Source organism: Juglans microcarpa x Juglans regia, chromosome 8D, assembly GCF_004785595.1.
Source record: "Juglans microcarpa x Juglans regia isolate MS1-56 chromosome 8D, Jm3101_v1.0, whole genome shotgun sequence".
NCBI lineage: Eukaryota > Viridiplantae > Streptophyta > Magnoliopsida > Fagales > Juglandaceae > Juglans > Juglans microcarpa x Juglans regia.
The window spans coordinates 34,901,492-34,916,673 of record NC_054608.1 but is presented as its reverse complement, the minus strand read 5'-3'; the positions used below and the strand labels follow the sequence as shown (position 1 = coordinate 34,916,673).

The 15,182-nt window shown below is 35.7% G+C and overlaps 1 long non-coding RNA gene across 1 annotated transcript; it reads right to left on the bottom strand.

Moving 5' to 3' along the window:
• Window positions 1-922: 922 nt before the first annotated feature.
• On the bottom strand, window positions 923-1,256 carry LOC121243642. Its single transcript, XR_005936210.1, has 2 exons — window positions 1,063-1,256; window positions 923-985 (listed from the first exon to the last, which is right to left on the bottom strand). It is a non-coding gene; the product is annotated as an uncharacterized LOC121243642 (long non-coding RNA).
• Between the last annotated feature and the right edge of the window lie 13,926 nt (window positions 1,257-15,182).

Genomic DNA, 15,182 nt, shown 5'->3' with positions numbered 1-15,182 from the left:
GGTTGCCGCAAAAACTTGCTTGCGTTTGAATTCATTCCAATGGATGTAAGGTTGCCGCAAAAACTTGCTTGCGTCGAATTACTTAATTGTCGTAGAAGTAGGGTGACGAAAGTCTTACATATTTGCGGCGATATAAGGTCGCCGCAAGTGAGTATTTGTGGCGATATAAGGTCACCGCTTATTCTGTATTAAATCAATGTATACGGTTAATTGTAGTGAGTCTTAATTCGCCGCAAGGAAGTTTGGTTCATTTTTTTTTTCTTTTGCAGTTTTGGCTGGGGTACATTGTCTCACACAACTTAATCCCATTTCAGGTCGATCACTATATATATATATATATATATATATATATATATATATATATATATATATATATAATTTAATCCCATTTCAGGTCAGTCACTAAATATATATTATTATATATATAATATATATTTAGCTTCTGACCTGAAATAAGATAAATTATGTATTAAAAAAAATAAACACCACAAAGAAATAGGAAACATTTTCAGCTCCTAATCAAATACATTCATTCATCCAAAGTGAGTTACATAGAATTCACATTAATGTAATTGTGGGCTACACTAGGGTGTACCAATTGGAATCCAAAACCTGCAACTCAACTACTAAATATCTTCTAAACATTATATGAAAATGTTGACATTCATTCAATATGTGTCAATTGACCTGCACCTGATCTATCTTCAAAAATTATATTAACGTCAGCTATTTCAATATGCACTTGGGCATGAGGGTGGTGCATGAGGGGTGGGTAGAACAAGCTTCAACACGATTGCAACAATGCCCTTATACATAGATAGTTTCTGCATATTTGATATTTTGATCTCTCATAGGACACTAAATTCAGGATTCAAGTTTATATGCATACTGCCCAAGACAGATCATAGATCTCAATGAATGACATCTCATATCTGTGCGCTCTAAGATTGAAGTAGTGGTAGACAACCCAGTTCTCACTAAGAACCTACAAAATGCATAAATACATGAAGGATATGCGTTCCACATAAACTAAGAAATGGCTAAGTACAGTGAAGAACTTACTGCATGAACAGGACCCTGTGAACCATGATGAGTCATCCGATGCAATATACGACCAGTTACAGTATCGATCAGGTATACAACCGACGTACTCCTCCAGGGTGGCCTTTCCAAATTCACCACCGGCTTTTGGTGCAATAGTTGCCACAAAAAGTAAACTTTTGGATATATACTTATACATCACATCCTGGTCAGCAATAACCGTATGAACCACCTAGAGAATGAATATTAAAAACATGTTAACAATATTAAAAGCAAAAAAGCAACGGTAAATTCTCACAAAAACCTACAAAAGGAACTTCAAAGTTGGGAAGAGGGGGTGGGGGCTGAAGCCATAGCTCATCTGATTGGTTATAGAGTGGGATCTACTGATCACAGTGTTTTTAAAGTACTCTTTTTTTACATTCCTACTATTTGATGCTGAAAACATAAGGATACCAATCACTTCTGATCTATTAGGGCCCGTTTGAATACGTACAAAGGTGATATAAAACCTCATCTCATCTCATCTTATCTAATTTCAACTAATTATAATTTATATTATTCACAAATCATCTCATCTTATCTCACTATCCAAACAAACCCCTTAATCCTTTATTATCTATAAGAAATAGGGACATACACCTACGTTCTCCTTTTTGCATTTTATATTTTTCTGAAGTACTCTTTAATATTGTTTATATCAAAGATTGATAATGTGTACTTGTTCAGAAAAAAATATGGAGAAGCTCACACGTAACTCAAGCATCAACTTCACCCTTCAGATGGTCGTTTTCCTCTCTTCTCTAGAAGGTGCGTTACTCCATATCACTGAGATAATAGATTCTAGACATGCTTGCAATTAGGAAAAGAATCTTAAAAAGATTAAAGTGCAATATTATCACTTTCACAAAATCTTAAGCTGTTGAAATTATGATCAGTTTACAAAACTTTTAAATTAAATGATCATCGCATATATATATATATATATATATATATATATATATATTTATATATGTATGCTACGATCTTGAACCTGCAGGTCAAAATTAACAGTACTAGTACTTCTTTTCGACTACTAATCTTAATCAGGCTATCACATGTACCATGTTGGATAACGTGGAGGAAGGAAAGGAATGGTGGGATAGGTTCTCACTAATTGTTGAAGGTGGATTCGATATTCCAATTAAAGGAGAATTAGAACATTGATGTTCCGAAGGTAGTAGTAGTTCTACTGTTACCATGGAGTTCCACCTCATCAGCTAGCTAATCACACCTTAATTTTTATTCATTTGTACTTATAAGTACAAATGAATAAAAATTAAAGGAATGGAACCAGTATAAATGAAGCAGACCCTGTTTTTTGGGGAAAACAAGAACCATATATAATTCCCATGATCAGAAATAAATATGAAAAAATATTGCAAAGAATTAATACTAGGTTTTGGAGTAGCATATCAATGTTTTTTAGAACCTTTTTTACTCTTTTTTTTGCAGCCTTCACAGTGGATTGAGACTTTCAAGACCCATGTCTCTAAAAGATCAGCAGATAGCTTGTTCCAATTAGTGTTCATGGGTCCCCAAACTTTGTTCCGATTATTTTTAACGTGGGACATTGGGGGAAAAAATTATGTGAATTAGCGAAATCAATATGTAATCTGATGCAAAAACAAGTGGTCCATGTATTTGGATTCCTATACTCATCAATTAAATATAAGAAACTTGATCAACAATTCATCATCCATCATCCAACCAAATGTTGATAATTTTAACCCATTGCATTCAGGCATAAGATGCTAATGCTGTTATATTAGGTAAAAAAACAACATCATTAAAATTTATTTGTTGTGACCGTAACTCAAGCATTCTGAAGTTTGCCAAAGTCGAAGAAAGCCATACAAAAATTAATATTCCTGAGAAACATGATGAAACACTTCCTCTCGCTCGAGATTGTCAAATGTGTGTGCTTCTCAAAACCTAAGCATAAATATTATAGCAAAACACCCCTGTTTGTACTTGACCCAAACGGTTTCATTAAGAACCATGAAGACATAGAACATAGTAGATTACCTTGGGAAATCGACTCCAGCCGAGTGGATCAGGAGATGAATGGGACGGAAAATCGACTCCAACTCACTTTCATTCAGAAACGGGTCGACGATGATGAAGGACAAATCCTTAGGGTGCAAAAAAATTAGACTTTTCTCACTGGTGTGGACTCCACATAAACTGATGAAGATGCTAATTAGTGGGTTTTCGATGGGGTGGAGTCGCGTACATTGCTTACGCTCGAATCACGGATTGGAGCAGTGCCGATGTTAGTGGTTTCATTCGGTGGAAGTTGATTAGCGAAAATTTGGAGTGGGCGGCGAGTAATCTGTAGCTAGAGAGAAATGGAGAAGAAGAAAGTTGGGGATGACGAAGGTGAAATCGGGATTTGTTAGTGGTTTCATTAAAATGACTATTGCAGCGAAATTGTGCTTCGGCATAAGGTTTTCACCTTTTGTGGTGGATAAATTCGTCGCAGTTATCATTAAAATTGCAGCCTATAGATCAAACATATTTGCAGCGAATTTTATGCGTCGTAAATGTGTTTAAAATCACTGCAAAAGGTAAAATTAAAACCACGCCCCTTCGAAGCCGCGTCGACCCAAAAACCGCCACGAATAAAAGCTTGTTGCGGCGATATTATTTCCAGCAGACAAAAATCGCTGCAATAGACCCTTTTTCTTGTAGTGTCGCCTGATTCCCACAGATCATATGCCTGAAATTATTGGAAGTTATCCTTTATATATATCAATGCAGCTGATCATGATCATAGTTAAGAAGCAGCAATAATCAAAGAAACCAACTTACATATTCTAGGAGGTTTAAGTCTTCTCCTCGTAGTCTTGTTCTTTAGCTGCTTCCACCATCCGTAAGTATGACCGAGTCGGGAATCAAAGAGATCGATAAGAAAATCTTAAAATGTCAATCATTAAAGCCTGGCCTACTTATTACTGGTACAAGAGAATTTACCTTTTGGTATCAGCCTTCTCTTCCTTAAATAACAAGCCGAGAAGACTACGAGGAGAATAAATATAGTAGCTGTTGGAACCAAAATGCTTACGAGTAATCACCACCATTGCTTCTGATTGTTATCACCCTTAGGATCCTTGTTATCAACAGTTTGAGCTCAATCTGAATTCATAGTCATATAGTTTTGTCAAACCTCTGGTACATATTGGGACATAGTAGATCAGAAAATGGGTTTTAGATTATTGAATAATAGAGTACTGGTGATCTTATAATCTCCTATAATTTTTCGATTGAATTATAAGTACTAATTTACATGTCAGCCAAGTATCTTTGCAGTTAATTGTATATATGAAGACATATCAATGAAATTAAGGACAAAACCAGACCAAACATCAGAAAGGCAATAAAACAATATTCTCCAAATCCGTGGTGAGGAATGATATGACTGATGAGGAGACATGGATCCCTACCTGTAGTTAGAGAAAGCACCCAATTGATGTCGTTGGCGACATGCATGGCATGGTAACCTAGTAGCCCCATCTCCTTGGCGTAGGAAACCTTATTTTTTATAGCCTCAACATCATCAAAACTAATAAAAGTTGATCCAACTAAGCAATAATTCATCACATATGTAGCATCATACATGAAAGCAACCCCATATTTGTGGATATAAAGTTGTTTGATATCTTTGTAGGCCGCGATTCCTCGGGTGGAAATCGCAGGGCCAGTGGCTGGAAAAGTGGCCGGTGTACCTATAGCATTGTCCTAGGGATTCTTAAGTGTCCATGCATAGCCAAAGAAAGGCAACCCCAAGTGTAACATCCGGACCCATTCAAGCCCCATTTTTTTATTATTTTTTTTTCTCGCCGCCACGCACGATTGCACTCCCATGCACGTACGCCTCTATTCTCCTCAGCTTTAGGGTTTTTGTTTTTGGTTTTGTTTCAATCATCTATTTTTTTTTCACACGTTAACTTCCCCGTCTATTTTCACCACTAGAGTTTTCCTCTACGTCTTTGGCATGCATGTTTCCTCATCTCAGCATTTCCCTAGGGTTTTTTTCCCATCACTTTTTATAAACTATATCAACCAAGCAATAGCGTTGCCGCAAACCTCCACTCAAGCCTCCTTTTCCACACTGCTACTCTGTGGGCAACCAAGACCAGCAGCGCTTCACGGATACCGGCCACCACCTCTCAAGCATCGTGTGCTTGTTCCCCTTATCCTAGTGGCAACCACGGGACTACCATGGAAAAGCCATGCAGCCCTCAGCCACAGCCCGAAAAGGAACCCATTGTCACGTTCTATGACGCTGCTGAACCAGAGCACCCAGTTGCACCGTAGCCCCTCTCTCCACCGTATATGAGCAACACCAAAGCCCAAGCTCCACCAGACGCCACCTTCCAACCAACCCCGCAAGCCCCATACTCTGTTTTATCCATCCAAAAATAGAGCAAGTTCTTGCTCAAGTCCTCCACTGAGTTTCCCTCCGCCGACCTCTCACTCTCCGTGCCCCTCGGTTTTCGGTCATGTTACACGACGGAAGCCACTGCATGCAACCCCTTCGCCACCGCACGCCATCATTTCTCTATCTGCCTCTCTTGCTCTCGCCACCCAGCGTAGGTAGCTTCGCCGCCGCACTCCCTCCCCAACTCGACAGTCGTGCCACCATGTTATTCCAGCCCAGCCGTCGCACACAGCCCTAACTTCTCCTAGTGTAAGTCCCTGCCGTCGCTACCTCGGTTATTTATGTGTTTTTGTTTCCGTTCACTGCTAGTTTTCTCTTAAGAGAGTATATATATATATATATATATATATATATGTAAATTGTTTTTCTTTTTTTATATGTGTATATATATATATATATGTAAATTTTTAACCTAATATTTGAGTACTATTACCGGTGTATGTTTCAGATGTATGTTTTCGGATGAGTGGTTTTTTTGGGGTTTATCCTTAAATGGGTTTTGCCTTAGGACTCATAAAATATTATTTTTCTGTAAATAATATTTTAATAATATTGTAACTAAAGGAAGTAAACCTATTTCTTAAGAGAGAAGTTTTTCACGACTTATTTTATAGAAATTTTAGTAACCAATGTATTCTTTTTATTTATAAAATATTGTTGGTATTTTAGATATTTTGAATATTAATTTTTATTGAGTTATATAATTATCATAATACTTATTCGATAAATTTTCTTCTTCAGTATGAATTCGATTAAGTGGATATTGATGGTCTTAGAAAATGATGGTATTTTAAGGTTATGAGGATTTTTAGGTATTGAAGGATTAAAATAGGTTATTTTAGAAACTTAGGATTAAATATTGAAATGTGTGATTAATTAGAAATTTACGAGAATTACGTGATTATTTTATAAGTGATGAGAATTAAGAAGTCCAGGTAAGCGAGTTTCCTATGCTAGACTTTGCATTAAAATAAAATGAGCTGAGGTTGAATTTTTGAAAAATATACATATTTTGTTATGAAAAGAAATTTGAACTACCTCAGTCATTTGTTCTACATTATTCATGAGATTCTGTTTAAGAAGAAATTATTTTCCATCACGACTAGTGTAGACATGAGCTTATTTTTGATATTCTGTTTCTGAACTTTGAAAAGAGAGCAAATATGAAAAATTGTGCATAATTATGTAAATATGCTTTGGATCTGCTTTGATTGCGAAGATGATATGAGTTTGTTTAGTACTCTGTTTGGATAAGATGTGATTTCTGAAAACCTTTGGCATGACTCTTTGATTCTGAATTTGATTATGTTTCCGCTCTGTTCAGTTACGGCCCTGCCACGGGTTATAATAGTGGATACGGCCCAACCACGGGTTACAATAGTGGATACGGCCCAACCACGAGGTAATAATAGTGGATACGGCCCAACCACGGGTTATAGTAGTGGATACGGCCCTGCCACGGGTTATAATAGTGGTCTCTATTTTGAGTGCACACCTTGGTGACAGAGTGATTTATGTTCTGCTTGGTTATTCGCAGATTGCACAACCCTATCACGGGGGTTATACATGGCTTCTGTTCTGATATGATATTCTGATGATGATCATTTATGCTATGCCAAAAGGATATTTTTTAATGAAATTATTTACAAATCTTCGCTCTGATATTTTGATAACATGTTTTGCTTCCGCACTCTGAAAATGAAAATGTTTTGTTCTGCATTCTAATTTCTGTAAATGCTCATGTTTACACACTAGTATATGTCCTCTGCTTACTAAGTTGTTGATAACTCACCCCTTATCTTCAATTATTTTTCAGATAATTTTGATGGTTCAACTGGGATCAAGAGTAGGAAGTTTTAGCAAGGTGTGATGTCCGTAACGGAATAAGTGCCCGAGAGTACAAGTGCTTACTTGAGAGTCGTAGTTAGAAAACTGTTTTATTTTTTGTTATTATGATTTGATGAGTTAAGTATATTTTCAAGTTTTGGAGGGTTTTATTTATATTATTGAGAATTTCATGGTTGTTCCCATGAAGGAATATAGATTTTTGGGTTGATTAAATGGATTAACATTTTACGGAGTTTTCTGGATCTTATAGTTTGGTTATTGATGTTTGTTGTTAAGTGTTAAGAGCTAACTCACCAGACCTTTGGGAACGGGGCGTTACACCAAGACCAACTTTTTAGCAGATAGACCCCTAGCAATCCACGCCCTCATACCAAAATCAGTATTAATCTGGCTCGTTTGGTGATGCAAAGCTGCACGAGGATGCGTAATGTTGGCTTGAGAGCGCGCGTTGTGATGACTGACGGGTTCTTCTGTTTGACAGTGATCGTGAAGACAGAAAAGAGTGCTCATATGTGGACAAAAGGGATAGCTGGAAGGTCGAAGTGTTAATTTTGGCATCAACACAAATAAAATGAGTAAAGAGATATGAATTGATGTCAGAAATGAGCAAAGTTGTGCTGGTAATCCAGTAACTGGCTTTCACCCAAGTTTGTGATCGTGAGGGCTGGCACATTAGAGATTGGGAAGTGTAAAAGAGGATCTAAAAAAGTTTTGATGGCTTTGTGGAATGCAGTTAGGAGACCGAAAATTGCAGAGAGTATTGAGAGTGCTAAAACGTGGTAATGGGCTACTACAGTTACATACGAGGGATCCCGACTGACATCCCGCCTAGTGCAAAATTTCTTTTTCTTTTTCTTTTTCTTTTTTCTTTTCATGTATTTTTTTAACACTTTTAAATATTAAAAAAAATTACAAGATTAAAAAAAACATCCCTAATTATTAAATAAAAAAATAAAATAAAAACCCACAGTTAGGATTCCCAGTCATCTGTGGGTTTAGCATTTCTGCTTTAAAAATAAATAGTTTTGTTGAGTTGATTAATGAATGATTTGTTCAATATTTTAACAATAAATATTACTAGTTGAATTTTTAATTTTCTATAATCCACAATAATAAATAATAATAGTTAGAAAGCGTATCTCCCTCCATCATAGATTAATAAAGATTAATCTGACCTAACTATGAGAGAAAGATCACCCTAACAACTTCACATCCGAGTCTCTCCCGATGGCTAGAGACACAATGATGTTATAGGTGAGAACTTTTAATCCATCGGTATTATTTATACACTTTTGGCCATCAAGATCAAATCTAGAGACATTTGTGTCTCATGACTAGATATAGATGTATCATTGTCCCACTATGACTCATTAATTAAGTAATAATATTTGAGCTAGTTTAAACCCATTAGGATATGAGTGTGTGGAACATAGAGTTTTAATAAAACTCTTACATTCTCTCACTTGGCCCATACGCCTATAAAATAACTTTTTCCGTTCATGGGTTTATTACAGGAAATCAACCATATTGCGCATGTTCATTTCTATAAAACTTTCATAACTCAAAATACATTACATGAGTTCTGTATTAAAAAAAAAAATTATAAGACCCATCTTTTTAACATCTTGTTTAACGTATAATCATTAACACACTATTGATATGGACATATTTATTTTTGTAATTTCTCATTAACACTAAGATATTTAGAATTCAGTTAATTACTCATCATTCGGAGAAAAATACTCTAAAAAGTTTTTGTCATACATTCCTAGCGGCTTGGCTACAAGTCGACAATTTCAAATCCTAAGATAAATTTTCTCAGTCAGATATCATATATTGGGCCTCAAAGCATACCACAAATTATGATTTATACATAATAAAAAGTCATATATATACACAACCATAAATGTAAATATACTCTCACTACCATTCGGGTATATACATTAATAATAAATTAAAAAAGTAATGGTATTATCAAATTTCATATACCATTTTTGAAAAAATCTTTTATTTTTTCTAAGTAGTCATTTTATCAGTTTCTTGTAGACTTCTTTCACTTTACAATTGTTTTCTTATTCAGTTGGTGTAACTCTAAATTGTAATTGTGATACCCCGTATTTTAGTGTATTTTAATTGAAGGTTTATTTTAATTAATTTAAAAAGTAGTTTTCTTATTTTAATTTATCGGATTTCTTGTTGCATTTATTTTATAATTTTTAAGTTGTAAAATTTATTATGATGTGCTTTCTTGGTATTACTTATTGTTTTCAATTAAAATTACTGTTTATTTTAAAATAGTTTAATGTTGGACTTTAAAATTGTTGTGTTGTTAGATTTTTATTATTATTTTATTTTAGCTAGTCACTGTGTTTAAATTATTTTATTCAACTTACTATTTTGAAAAGTTTTCATTGGATCAATTTTGTGACTTAAGTTGTAAAGATTGAACCTCATTTCTTTCCCTCACTTTTTTTCCCCATTATCTTTCTCCTCTTTTCTCTTTTTTCCTTCTTTTCCTTTTTCTCCTTCTTTCATCTGCTTCTTTCTCCTCCCATGCACGACAACCCCCTCCCCTTTCCCCGTCCATTTCTTCATCCGCCCAGTGCACTGTCGTGCGCTGTCCATGGCCTCCGCCGCCCCTCCCATTCTCTTCCCCTCCGGCCGGCATCCCTCCTCTTTCAATCTTAGCCCCTCTCGTGCCGTCGTTAGCCTCCACGAGGGAATCCAAGTCGCGGCCCTTTTTCACTCTAGCGTCGCTGTGCCGCCACCATTGGCCACCAGCTCTTCACCACACCACGGGCGACCTTTCAGCTACCTAACCCACCCTTCCTCAGCTCGGATCCACCACCCTTGAAGCCCCTCCATCCCCATTTTTGATTTGGGTATTTTGGCCTTCAACCGCAGCCCACGCCGCCACCCACGGTCAACCACCACCACCATTAACTTCACCAACACCCCTAAGCCATTCCCTAGCCATCCCAAGTCTTTTGTTTGTCCCCATTCAAAAGTTAGGTTTTTGGGACCCACGACCCTTGTCCATTTTGCATTGTTGCGTGGCTGTGTCGCCACTTCTAGCACCTCTTTGATCATTCAAAAATTTTATTTTAGCACTGTAAGTAATTTTCTAAAGAATTTCTTGAGATTTAAACATATATTTGCACTAACAAATCTTCTGTAGTATGGTTGGTTGTGCCGGACATTGAGTCCGAGGAGTATGGGGGTCGGTTGAATGTGAGGATGGGTTGTTTATTTAATTGAATTATGCCTGCGTGCATTTATGTTGTGTTTGGCATCATGGCATTCATTGCATCATTTCATGCATGCTCATGTGTTATGAATGAAAACTGGTTTTTATGTGAGAGATCATTTTGGGTATGTTTGAAATGAATGGATTGAACGGTTTGAGAGAGAGGAGAAAGGAACTGTAGGGATGGTGGTAAGCAGGGATGGTGGTAGAGTCCTGCCTGTGATTCCTGTCTATGGTGCAACCGGTAGGGATGGTGGTAAGCAAGGATAGTGGTAGTCCCGCCTGTGATTCCTGCGTACGGTGTAAGCAGTATGGATGATGGTAGTCCCGCCTACAGCGCGAGCTATAGGGATGGCCAACTTATGATTCCCGCCTACGGTGCACGCGGTAGGGATGGTGGTAGAGTCCCGCCTGTGATTCCCGCCTACAGTGTTCTATAAATGATTATGTTGGGTCATTTTTCAGGAAAATGGCGGTTTATGATTTAATGGTTACGAGCACCATTTTCTGGAAAAATTGTTGGTTTATGTTTGGGCCATTTTCTGGAAAAATGACGGATATTATTGATGGCATATTTTGTTTCAAATGGGATTTTTGTCGTGCGATGGAAAATAATCATTTTCGAAAAAAATGAGAGTTTTGGGTCACATTCGTATTTCATCATGTGCACTCATGTTTTTTGGATGCATTATTGTATTTTTATCTCTTGGTTTGTTTGGGTGATTACTTACTGAGATTCACAATCTCACGGTATTCGACATCCTGCGGTTCCGTTTTATGAAACCATAGACTTTGATGTAGATGAAGACGACGAGTCTGAGGCTTTGGCTTCGCCAGAGAAGTGATATGGGGTTGCTCTCGTGTATCAAGATTTATTTTCCCACTTGTTATGTATTTTTCCATTTGTATTATATTTTTGGGATAACTGTATAACTTCTTTCTATACTACTTTTATTTTGGTAAATTTGTATTTAAAATTCTGGTACTTAGATGACTAGCTTTTAATTCATCTGCTACATTTTTTTTTGTTGTACACTTTCTGCATGTACACATACTTGGCACTTATCGTTGGGATGCGTGACTCGTGTTGTCATCATCCCAATGTCACGATTCCCGTGTTTCTGTACGTGGGAGTCAGGGCGTCACAATAATGAGTTATTAATATTATAGTGATCTTGAATGAGCCATTTCAAATTTATTATAAAATCTCATGATTTTCTAATCAATACTCATTTCTTAGTGAAATCCATGATTATAAATCAAACTTTATATCGTTCAAAATTATCTTTAAAGGATTTTGTCTCCAAGACCCATTTACATACGATTTTTTTTTTTTTTTTTACATTTTAGACAATTAGACGAAATTACAAGCTTTACATTAATTCATGAATTCCAATCAATCTTTTATGTATCGATCTTATATAGAATCATTTCTTTCTATAAATTGTGAAAACACATTTGAATTTTCATTTGTTTCTATGTCAAATTCAAAATTTGAAAATACACTACGCAATCTAAGCAAATAGCAAATCAAGAAGATTAGATGAGGTTTTCTGTTCTGATGTCTCCATGTCCAATTCTTCAATTGTGTTTCTCTGATTTGCTTGTTATTCCATGTTATCATTGAGAGAATCAGAAAAAGAAGCTACAAGTATTTTCGAAGTACAAGAATACACTTCACGACAATCACATTTCTAGTTTCTATACTTCCACTGATTTTGCAAACCTTAAGGAATTTGACATTTCAATTTCCTCAAATTTCGAATCTTTTGAATCAATAAAGATAATGTACTCAATAACTATTATAGGACACAACTTTCTTTCATTTGGGTTATAAAGTATTACTTTAACTTGACTATCCATATATGTATATGCCTTAAATGAATTCATAACTCAAAAATAAGTCATTAAGACTACATTACTAAGAACATGATATAAGTTCTACACTATTATTTTTAAGAGTTTTACTACATTTTGTTCAAAAAATTAACGAAATAGGTCAGGATTATAGCCTAGTTTTTAATATTTTTTATGACACTACTTCAATCTAATTCGATGATTTTCTCATTTTTGCCTATTTGCATTTCCTTCCCATAAGAAGAACCTCAAGAATGATTAATGGGTTGAGACTTCTCATGTAGCATATAGATACATCTATATTATAAAAATAATCTTTGAAAGCAATAAAATATGTAGGAATGGTGGTAAGCAGGGATGGTAGTAGTCCCGCTTGCGATTCTCGCCTACAGTGTGAGTTGTAGGGATGGTGGTTAGTAGGGATAATGGTCGTCCCGCTTGTGATTCCCACTTACGGTGCACACTGTAGGAATGGTGGTAAGCAGAAATGGTGGTAGAGTCCCGCCTGTGATTCCCGCCTACAGTGTCCGATAAATGATTATGTTGGGCCATTTTCGGAAAAAATGACAGTTTATAATTTAATGGTTACAGACACCATTTTTTGGGAAAATAGTTGGTTTATGTTTGGGCCATTTTCTGGAAAAATGGCGGATATTATTCATGGTGTGTTTTGGGTCAAATGAGATTTTTGGCGTGCGTTGGAAAATAATCATTTTCGAGAAAAACGAGGGTTTTGGGTCACATTTGTGTTACATCATGTGCACACATGTTTGTTGGATGCATTAATGTATTTTTATCTCTTAGTTTGCTTGGGTGATTATTACTGAGATTTACAATCTCACGGTATTCGACACCCTGCGGTTCCGTTTTATGGAACCGAAGACTTTGTTACAGATGAGGACGTCGAGCCTGAGGCTTTGGCTCCGCCGGAGTAGTGATTTGGGGTTCCTCTTGTGTATCGAGATTTATTCTCATACTCGTTATGTATTTTGCCATTTGTATTATATTTTTGGGATAACTATATAACTCCTTTATTTACTACTTTTATTTTGGTAAATTTGAATTTAAAATTCTGGTACTTAGATGATTGGCTTTTAATTTATCCACTGTGTTTTTTTGTTGTACACTTTCTGCATGTACACACACTTGACACTTATCGTTGGGATGCGTGACTCGTGTTGTCATCATCCTGACATCACGATTCCTGTATTTTCGTACATGGGAGTAGGGGCGTCACAGATCTTGACACCCAAATTGTTCACTCTAACTTTACTTTGAAGGATGAACTAATAGTGTCATCAAAATCTTCCTTTGGGTGTAGATGTTGACATACAAATTATTCACTCCAACTTTATTTTAATTAATAAACTAGTAGTATTATCAAAATCCTCATTTGTGAGTAGATCTTGACACAAATTATTCATTCTAAATTTAACTTAATGTACGAACTAGTAGTATCATCAAAATCCTCCTTTGAAAGTAGATCCTGATGCTCAAATTGTTCACTCCATCATACTCATATTTACTATAAAATTTAATAGTTTTTCCATCAAAATTAAGAAAAATCTTGTACCTTTCGACAACCAATCTTTTTCTTAATTTTGGTTCAAACCATTTGCCTCATATGGGATAAAAAATTATATATGGCATATCAATAATTTAAACAAGAGCCAAAAACTAACATTAAATAATTCATGCATTTTTTTGAACAGAAAAAACATGCACATAAGAGAAAATAACATTTGAAAATGTTTTTTCTTCTTCTTCTTCAATATTGAGCAGCCTTCACCCCAGGGAGCATTCTTCCTCTGTTCTAGCATAGCCATGGGCGTTTCTGGCGAGGTGAAGCCTGCAAGGCTTCTCCGGTCTCCTTCTGACGCAAATGTCCACCTCCTTTCTTATTGTCTTAGTTTTTTTTGTTTATTTAATATATAAATATATATATATATATATAAATAACACTATGACGGTCATGCATTGGGCTTTGAATAAAATTATTTTGCCTTTCCACTTTGACCGCTGGTCCAATTTGTTTTTTTTTTTTTACTTATTAATTAAGAAAGTGATTTTAAATATATTGATATATTTTTTTATTTTTTAAAAATATTAAATATATATATATATATAAAAAAAAAACCATTTAGCAGCATGCCTAGCTGTAAGAGTGGGGCGGCATAGTAGCCCCACTCTTGGACTTTATAGCCTTATGCACCGTCATCACAAAGGCTCTGGCATCGAGGAGGTTCTCAGCCTCCTTGCGCCGCCAAACAATTTTCAAATTCTCTCTCCTGCATTCTCTGATCTTGTCCATCTCATTTTATATTTTATTTTATTTTATTTTCTCTAAGTATTTGGATCCTTCTGTTAATATTTCCTTCCTGGAATTTAAATTTTGTCAAATATTAATGCACCCTCGGGTTTGTAAATTTCTTTCAATATATGAGAACTATCTTTGCTTTTATTCCGGCCTCGATCTCTAATTTCTTGCTGAACTTCTGTTATTTATTTATTTAGTTTTTGATCCGTTTCTGTCTTCAATATTTATGTTTCGTAGTAGACGCGGGCCAATTAACTCGTAATAATACAAAAGGAAGTACTTCAATAGATCTTTTTATAAATTATCGTATATGCAAGCTATGGCCATAAAAATGACCTTATTAATTGGGGATAATACACGCTAGCTTCTATATATAATATTACACACAA